This window comes from Helianthus annuus, chromosome 3 (assembly GCF_002127325.2).
Source record: "Helianthus annuus cultivar XRQ/B chromosome 3, HanXRQr2.0-SUNRISE, whole genome shotgun sequence".
NCBI classification, from domain to species: Eukaryota; Viridiplantae; Streptophyta; class Magnoliopsida; order Asterales; family Asteraceae; genus Helianthus; species Helianthus annuus.
The window spans coordinates 126,393,165-126,402,551 of NC_035435.2; positions in this window are offsets into that span (position 1 = coordinate 126,393,165).

Below are 9,387 nucleotides of genomic sequence, written 5' to 3' on the forward strand. Positions count from 1 at the left end.
CCTATGCTGCGTATAGGTCAATACACAGCGTATAGGGTTAACCTTATACGCTGCGTATAGACCTCTACTCAGCGTATATAAACCATTGATCTCAGAGCCTTATCAGCAATCATTGCACAGAAAACAAGGGTTTATATACGCTGCGTAGGGACCTATACGCAGCGTATATAAAGCTCATTTTTGTATTTTTTATGTATTCCTTTGTTTATTTATAAAAAAAAAAGAAATATATTTATAAAAAATCAATATTATTGGTAAATAATACAAATATAAATTATAAAAATTAAAAATGATACAACTATTATGAATTATAAAAATTAAAAAAGAAAATTATTTATAAAAAACAATATTATTGGTAAACAATATAAATATAAATTATAAAAATTAAAAATAATACAACTACTATTAATTATAAAAATTAAGAAAGAAAATTATTTATAAAAAACAATATTATTGGTGAATAATACAAATATAAATTATAAAAATTAAAAATAATACAACTATTATGAATTATAAAAATTAAAAAAGAAAATTATTTATAAAAAAACAATATTATTGGTAAATAATACAAATATTATTGGTAAATAATACAAATATATTATATAAACATTGTGAAAAACTGATGCTTCAAACCTACCAAAATGACCCCAAATTTTCAGATGGTTTATTTACGCTGCTTAGAGACCTATACGCAGCGTATATAAACATTGTTTTCTGTGCAATGATTGGTTATTAGGCACTGAGATCCATGGTTTATATACGCAGCGTATAGGTCAATACGCAGCGCAGAGGGTTAACCCTATACGTTGCGTATTGACCTATACGCTGCGTATATAAACCCTAGTTTTGCTAGGGTTTGGTGTGTTAATAGGCACACCCTTGTAATAAGTAAAGCAATCTAGGGTTTAATCCGAAACATATTTCAGGGAAAGAAAGAAAAAAGGGTTTGATCAGAAACTCAATTTTCCCAGAGGTAAGTTCTTGACCCTTAATTTTACAAAATCAGATGATGCAATATTTAGGCTATCTTCAAGGGCAGGCGTCCACCATCTCTCCTCTTCACCTAGATGACATTTATGTTCATTTTGGTAATTTTCTCAAAGCCAAAATCAAATCACTTAGTTTCGATGATTTTCAAACGCTTTCAACTCAAAAGAAATATAAATTAAAATCTAAATACAAAAAAATATTGTTTATTTGAAAATTTTGAACCTTTTAGGTTTTAGTTTTGAGCAAACATAAACAAATAGTTATATATATATATAGTGAGGGGCTCATGCGAGAATCACCCTTATTGTGAGAACCTTGAGAACCAATGTGAACACAACCTAAAATAGCTAAAAAAACCTAAAAAAAACCTAACCCCCACCCCCTCCCCAAAAAATCTAAACCCCCCCCCACCCCCCCCCCCCACCCAAAGCTAAATGCTAAAAACTAAAAACCTAAACCCCCCTCCCCCACCCCCCACCCCCCAAAAACCTAAACCCCCCTCCCCCCCCAAGCTAAAATGCTAAAAACTAAACCCCCAAAAAACCTAAAAAAAATCTAAAAAAAAAATTTAATATTTTTTATGCTCAAATTGCTACTTTTAGTGGCAAAATTTTTTTTTTTTTTTAAATTTAAAAAAAAAAAAATTTGGCTTCGAAAAGTAGCGATTTTTATATAAAAAATATTAAAAAAAAAAAACAAATTTTGTGTGATTTTTAGCTATTTTTTGGCATTTTTTGGTGTGTTCACATTGGTTCTCGCGGTTCTCACAATAAGAGGTGGTTCTCGCATGATCTTCTCTCTCTCTCTCTCTCTCTCTCTCTCTCTCTCTCTCTATATATATATATATATATATATATATATATATATATATATATATATATATATATATATATATATATATATATATATATATATAGGGAGCCGCTAGAATGAGAACCACCTCGAGTTGTAAGAACCGTGAGAACTACACCCCACGGAGAGCCGTTCGCCATTATTTTTTTTTTCAAGTAGATGTGTATATTATAAACACAGTCGTAAAAAATCATGGCGAACGGCGCTCCGTGGGGTGTAGTTTTTTACACCACAAGTTTGGTGTTTTTAATTTTTTTCTTTTTTCTTTTTTTTTTCACCAAACTTGTGGTGTAAAAAACTACACCCCACGGAGCGCCGTTCTCCATGATTTTTTACGGCTGTGTTTATAATATACACATCTACTTGTAAAAAAAATCATGGCGAACGGTGCTCCGTGGGGTGTAGTTCTCGCGGTTCTTACAACTCGAGGTGGTTTTCATTCTAGCGGCTCCCTATATATATATATACATATATATATATATATATATATATATATATATATATATATATATATATATATATATATATATATATATATATATATATATATTGTTCCAGTGCTCCCATTAAGTCTAACCAACTCCAAATAAATCTCCACCATTAGATTTGGCTAAAATTAAATCTCAGCCACTTAAACTCACAAAAATTACTACTATTGTAGCAGTTTAGGGCGGTTCTTTACGGTTTCTTTCAGTGGTGGTTACTTCCCCCCATTATCTCCACAATTACCCAGTTTGGGGCAGTTTCTCAGCCGGTGGTTTTTCCCACATTATTCTGGATTCACGCGTAACTTCACCCCACTTCACCTATTTACTCGGCTCCTCCGGTTCTTCAAGTATTATCAATGGTGCAATCCTGAGTTCAGTTCAGGGTTCAACTCTCTCATCTTCTCTACTACAAAAATCGCTAGCTCCATATTTGAATAGACATTTCTCTCTCTGCATTCCAGGTATCAATTTTATCCCACATCAATTTGTGACATCGCCCTTTCATCATCTTATTCGACATCGTTTATTCATCATCATCTTCACCGTTTCATCAAGACCATTTCTTGCACTCGCAACATCCGTAAGGTATAATTTCATCACATTTATTTCAATTCCGAATTTGATTATAATCGTTTGTATCTTAGTGGTTTATACAGTTAAATTATTGGTTCCATTTAGGGTTATTTCTACTTGCTTATGGGGGACATTCAACCAAGTCAAGGTATGTAGGTTCATTATTTATATTTTTTTAGGTCAAAATTCAATATTTTTTAAGTAACCCAGTGAAATCAAAAGGCAAAATAAAGATAGAACTTCACTAAAACTGTTAATGAAAATCACGATTCAAAAAAGAAAACTAAATCTCACACAAATGAGAAAAGGGTACCGTTTAAAGCCAAAATCTTGCACAAAATCAATAGTGAAGAAAGGGACATCCAAGTGCAAAGCAACCAGAGATAGATAGCAAGCAAGTGCCTTAAAAACCCACAAAAACTAATTATTGATTACATAAATGGTTGATTCAAAGCATGTAACTGAACTTTCATTACTTATTGATCCTTATTTTTTTTTTTAATTTCTTATCTTTTAGTAAAATGGCATGATTAAACGTTAACCATTTTCGTGTTTGGTATCTTGCAGTTTAAGTGGCACTTAATACCCTTTTAACAAAAAAGGGGATAAGTAAACCAGAGTAAGTAGCATATCATGTGTTAGCTTACTTTTATTGAGGTGCAATCTTACAACATGATCAAGCATATTGTAAAGTATATATCTAGATTTTTGGAAATCTAAACCTGATTTGACTTTTCATGCCACAACACGCAAGCGCAATAAGCAATAATGAAGTTCCAAGGGATGGTTCAAAATGAGTTAATGCAGCCCCATTTTCACATTAACGGGTTGGTATCGCCCTGTTATAAGCACCATTAAAGTTAATTTTTGGATTAAAACCGGTTGAGTGTTATAATGAAATTGCCCTATATTTATATTAGTGGGTTGAAATTGCCCCTTTGGTGTTCTTGCATCACTTACGTTGCTTCATTCTTTGACTTTAAAGTTAATTACCCTTTCATGTTCTTGTATGTATGCTATTGAATCTTATCATCATTTTATTATAATGCTTTATGTTTGTCAGGAAGGATGCTTAGAAGGGCTATATGACACTTTTATGTCTAGCTGCTAATGGTGGGAATGGTGAAGGAATTCAAAGGTTACTTTGATATTTTTATATTACTGAATTGATATATATGAAGAAAAGTAATACTGAAGCTATGAGTGTTTTCAGCAATCGAGATCCTTCAATGATTATAGATACACTCCTAAAAACAAAATCTCAAACATTTTTGCTCGACATAACTTACAAGAATGGTATAGTTGGGATATTCACAATGATGAAAATTCCTTTATTCTCTTACTCTTCTTATTATTTTTTTTCTTTTTTTAACACTTTACAAGTTTCCAGACGTTATACATCTTATTATAGCGTTACAGAATAATGTTCAACAAGACTCCAATATTGCGAAAGCTTCTCAAGGTAAGCAAATTGAAGGAGTTCCCTATACTTTTTAGTATGCAAAGACAAATATAATACCTGAGACTTAGGTTTGGGAGACTTGGGTTGCTGATATGCTCTCATGTATATGCATGTGTAGGTACATGAAAGAGACTGACCATCATACCTCTTCATACAACGGTCCAGCTTCACATAACATAGGACATCTGGAACCTACTTCAAGTAGTTTTCACATCTCTTTTCAATTTTTTATTTTTCTGTACATATCATATATTTGAAAAGCATCTTGCATGCTGTTTAGATGAAATAGTATAGTAAGTAACTCGTCTATCACAAAAGAACGGACCTGATGCGTTTCTACAAGATAATGATAAGCTTTTTTAATTGATATCTATAAAGTTTCTCTGATCCTCGTGAAACTCGATATTCAATATATGAGGCATTCAAGCAGATGCTTTAAGACTTCTCTTTTGTTGTTCACTGACTTGGATGGTATGATCTTTAATCAAACTTGAACTGATGAGTTTCTCTATTTTTAATGAATCTATCACATGGTTTCCTAACGAGTAACAGTGGAATGCAAAAAAAACTGTTTCAGTAACTTAAAGGGATGGGACATTAAATTATGTTACTAGAGATCATAATGGGAAAAACTGGTCTGATTTAAGACAAATGTTGGGTTCTGAATTGCTAAAGACCTCAAATGCCCTTTAGCGGTATATTTGGCTGGGTATGCTCAAGATGCTTTAAAGTTATCAGAACTGCACATGTACTTCAATGGAAGTCAATTGATCTGCCTATGAAGCCGAGGTATAATTTGCGATCCTTTCACGTTCTTATTTCTTCAAGTTGATGTATTATTAATTATATAAACGATAGTCACCTTTTAACGAGTTTAATTATTTTTTTATCATTTAGCAAAGTAACTAGGGCTGTAAACGAACCGAACGAACACGAACAAGGCCATGTTCATGTTCGTTCGTTAAGGAAATTAACATGTTTGCGAACTGTTCACGAACGCATACCTGACATAAGTTTATGTTCATGTTCGTTCGTTAAGGAAATTCAGTTGTTCACGAACAGTTCGTGAACACTTGTCTCGAACACAAACGAACGCAAGCAAATAAAAAAGAACGCAAACGAACATTTAACTTGAAAATAAAAAAATAAAAATATTGTTATCCTTAAACATTGAATATAAGTAGTTAAATAGAACCATCAAATGATAAACTAAAACACCAGAAGTATAATACACCACCAAATGATGAATCATCTTTCACTAACTTAGACATAATGTTGGTGCACTGAATGTCTGTTAACTACGTCTATATCGAGTCTTAGGTCTAGATAGGGTGTATGGAGTCGAAAAACAGTATTTAGGGTTTTAGAAGGTAATTTCGCTCCAGATGACACTTGTGTCATTCTGAGCGAAATCAGAACTTGTTATTTCGCTCCTGTGTACATAGTTAGTGGGGGTTTCGCTCAAAGGTACATTAGGGATTTCGCTCATAAGGAAATCATGGGGTTTCGCTCATGTTGTTTGGAGCGAAACCTGGTGTCTATATATACCAAAATGTGATTTCGCTTATGTAGCTGTTGGAGCGAAATCTAAGCTGAGGTGCTGCCGGATTTTTGTCAGATTACATTGTAAAAGCTTGGATTTCAGTAATATAAGAGGAAATTAAGAGGAAAAGATGTTGTTACTTTGTTTACACTGATTCCGCCTTTGTACGCAAAGATGAACTACCTTAACTGACTTTTTAGGGTCATAGAACGGTCCAACAAGTGGTATCAGAGCTCAGGACGAGGAGTTCATACTACTACAGCTTGATTCTACCAGATTCTCTTACTTCTACTCACTTCTTCTCATACTTTTCTGATTTGAACTGGTTCCGACAGTTGAAATGGACTGAATTTCGAGTATAATGTGTAAAACATAGAATTAACAATGCCTAGAAAGAATCAGGTTAAAATTCGGATTAAAATTGGTAATAATGGCCTAATAACCTGATTTCGCTCGAAACGACTTTTCGATAAAAAGTTAGTTTCGCTCGTAAATCCTTGATTTCGCTCGAGATTCAAGTATTCATTTGGAGCGAAACCTGATTTCGCTCTTAGATAAATTCTGATTTCGCTCGTAGGAACTTAAGTGTTTGATTTCGCTCGTAAAGAGATTTCTGATTTCGCTCGAAATCAGTATATACCTGATTTCGCTCAAAGTGCATTCTGTTGATTTCGCTCATAGGTTATTTCGCTCGAAATCACTGTTTTTCAAAATTTCGAAAATTTTTCTAAGTGTTTGCTGATTTTTCAGGTACATTCACGATGGATGACATTTTCTTGAACCCGTTTAGCGACATGTACGCATTTGCTGGAAATTCGGGAGATGATACATCTACAAGCAACAACAATGAGAACCCGCCAAATGCCAAGAAGAAATTATCGGATGCTTTAGAGGTTGAGAGTGCTTTCGGAACTTACAACAAACCACCGAAGTTGATGGCTATCGAGGAGTATAGTCGGTGGGCAAAGAAATTCGAAGATTGGTTGATGGTGTTTACGTTCCCTAGCTGGAAGAGTCTCAAAAATGGCTACGATAATGGAGGCAAAAAGGGTGAAACGTTATCATCAGCCGAGGAGATAGAATCGTTTGTGGCTGAGCAAAAATGTGTGGCGTTGTTGTTTCGATCTGTTCGTGAAGATATTATCTCGTTAATCGAATACTCTAGTGCAAAAGATCTCTGGATAAAGTTAGAAAAGAAATGCTTAGGAAGTACAGAAATTGTGAAAAACAAAAAGAAACTTCTTAGGAAAGAGTTTGATTTGTTCGGTTGTCTAAAGAATGAGTCAGTTTGTAAAATGATTGAGAGGTTTGGGCATCTAAAGCTGGAACTAGCTAGACATGGAATTAAGTATCCTGAAGATGAGCTAGTAGACAAATTGTTCGATTCATTGCCAGACGAGATGGATTGGCAATACTATGCGATGATGCTGAAAAACACTATCAAAGCGCCAGAAATGTTGACTGTAGATTTGCTGATTGAGAAACTCGAGAGTCATGAGTTGGAATTGAAGAAGACACACAAAGTCAATCACTCATCGTACCAGCAAAACTTGGATTTGTATTATACAAAGAGCATGATGCCAAAGAACAATTCTCCCAAAACTGGGTTTTCTGCTGAGAATGTCTCCACAACGAACAAAGAAAGTCAAAGCAGTCAAAGCAGTGGATATCACAGTGGATCTTCATCAAATTCAAACCAGTCTGATGCAAAGAATTTGTTTCATTGCAACATCGCTGTAGACATGAAGAATGCTCAGAATTTCAGCGAGGAGTCGGCTAAGCAACAGATGGTTTTCTTGGCATCGGTGTTAGAATCTTATGAAGGCCCTGTAGCAGGGAATATTGGCAACACTGTAACACCTCGAAAAATTTCGTCCAATAATGTCTTGACACGTGTCATAAGGTTCCGGTATGTGAAAACAAACTTTAGAGGGACTAAAAGTGTCAAACAGAGAAAACTATGGAACGTAAGGGTCCAAAGTGTCAACAATGGATAAATAGACTCTATGATAACCCTACATAATGTTCATAACCTTAAACGGATGGTTCATGGATCATACGACGCAGAAATTGCACAAAAGTGAGGAATTGCAAACTATAGGGGCCAAAAGTGTCAACATGTTTAATTTATACCTCTGAGTGAACTTTTGGCAGACCCGAAGCTTTGAGAAGCTAAAATATACTCACTAGAATATGTGGTTAAAATTTCGTGAAGTTTCGTTAATGTATGAGAAAGTTATGGCCAAAACCGTACTTGAGGGACTAAAAGCGTCAACGTCGAATTTCATGGCTTTTCGGTTGAGCGCAAAGTTATCCGAGGACATTACCATGTTGGTAAATGTCCTAAGGTTCTTAAAAACCAAGTTTGGGGGTTTACGGGTCAAAATAAGCAGCCGAATCATCGCGTACAAGTTTAGGGACCAAAGCTGCCATGTTTGAAACTTGTTTGGCTGATCAGAGGGTCAGGCGACCCGCCTGGACATGCCCAGGCGGGCCGCGTGGGACTGCCAGTATCAGATTTTCGCGAAAATTGCAAATTAAGTCCGAATTTTAAGTTGTAACCAGCTCATAGCACCTCCATTTTGCTCCAATAAGTTACCATGCATGCCTAGAACTACAGTGACCTATTCCCAACCTCTGATTACACCATAAATTAGATCAAAAGTCCATTTCTTTGGCAATCTCATAGTAACCAAGAAGCTCTCAACTTGCAAGAACTTCACAAGCAATTTCTGGAGCATTTCTGGACATCAAGGCCGATTCCTAGTGTTAACTAAGCATCAATAGGACCTTTGTAAGCTTCTAATTCAGTCCTTAATTCGTTCTTGCTTTGATTATTGCTAAAAGTCAAACTGATTGTTCTTATACTTTGACTTTCTGATTAAACGAGTTTTACTCAGTCATTTCTCAAATTGAAACCATATATATGTTGGTATTTATGTGGGAAACAAACCCTCAAAAGGGTATTCTCTGATTCCCACTTATTGCATGCTAATTGTCGAGTCAAAGGCATTCTTAAAAAGTCAACAGAAGTTGTTTTTGCAAAAATAAGCTTAAATAATAATGTTGAGGACATGCAATCTGATTGATCATCATAAATAACTTATAATATATGTAAGAATGTGTTTTATCATAATAAACTCGACAATCTTTAGTATAAATACGAATCGGAACCGAAAGTCTTGTAAAACGACTTTTTCGTAGACTATCGATTCGGATTCGTACATGCATGTTTGAGATCTGTATTGGAGAGTATTTTTGACCATTTTTATTTTGGTAAAACTCTCTGGAATTTTGTTGCTTGAGTCTATACTTAGCCGATTCATTTGCATGTTTCCGATTATGCTTAAAAGTTGACTATTTTGCCCTTTTTGATATAAAACGTGATTTTTGGAAAAGTAAAAGAGTAGAGATCTTTATTTCTAATATATAAACTTGCACCGAAAATTTCGGATCAGTTGGTGGTCCAGATTTTGAGT